Below are 1,209 nucleotides of genomic sequence, written 5' to 3'. Positions count from 1 at the left end.
AATACTATACAAGAAGAACTAATTAAGATGTAAAATTCACCTGCAGAAGCGTTGAAGAGAACAAGTAAAAGAACAACAAATGCTGAGAAACTCTTCATTTTTCTTTCCTTTTCTGCTATTGAATTTGAATGCAACCTTTGGAATGAAAAGATGTAGATGTAATAAGTTGTATTTGTTTGTGACTTTATATAGGCAACCATGGCTAAGGCTCTATTTGGTAGAACTATGGTAAGTCATTAAATATTTGAATTTCTTAATATAAGTTTTTATTCAATTATGTAATATAAGTTTTCACAATTTATTATATAAATTCAATTGGGTAAACTACAGCAAATTAAGGCTGGGTGAATCTTAACAAGTATCCAAAGAAGGTGATGTATTTAACTTGTTGGAAAGAAATGAAGATCATAATAGGAATGTTTTTTTTATAATCCCATATAAAAGTCATCCCAACAATGATACATGCAAAAAAATTAGTATAGAAAAAATGGAAAAAGGACCAAAATTTGGGTAATATTCATGCACACCCCTAAGTTTTTAATAAAGGATACCAAAACTATGTTTTTACCATAATTATCATAATACGCTTTGAATATATTAACTAAAAAAATTAACTTCAAAATTTTTTAATAAGTACGAAATAAATATAACATAAATAATTTAATCTGTTTAGTAGACAAATAATATTAAATTTGCTTCAATATAACGAAATATGTCTAATATATAGTCAAATATTAAAGTTTTTTAAATATCGAAATTATCTTAAAATAAAAATATTATTTCATTCATTTTAATATTATATTTCTAATTATTATAAAATACTGGAGTCAATTTTTTTCGAGTTAATAGAGATAAAGGGTATTATTATTAAAAATGATTTTTGGAATTCCTTATTGAAAACTTGGGGTGTGCATGACCATTTTCCCAACATTAGAGATGCAGCTATCATTTTCTCAAAAATAATACATCATTAGAAGACAAAAAAATTAACTATAGAATTAAAAAAAAAATCACTGCAAGACAAGATTTTTTTTTTTTTTTGTTTATTGTGGTTTTTGTACGAAATTTTATGTTATTTTCAGTAAAGATATTATTATTCAGATCATCCTCAATCAAACATATATTATAGAAAATCAAGACCATTATATATGGTAAGATGGGAATAAAATCATAGGCTTCGCTGATACGTTTGTTGGTCAAGGTCAGAAC

Source organism: Citrus clementina, unplaced genomic scaffold (genome assembly GCF_000493195.1).
Source record: "Citrus clementina cultivar Clemenules unplaced genomic scaffold, Citrus_clementina_v1.0 scaffold_7, whole genome shotgun sequence".
Classification (NCBI taxonomy): Eukaryota; Viridiplantae; Streptophyta; class Magnoliopsida; order Sapindales; family Rutaceae; genus Citrus; species Citrus x clementina.
The sequence above is the reverse complement of the archived record's forward strand: the minus strand, read 5'-3'. Positions refer to the sequence as shown.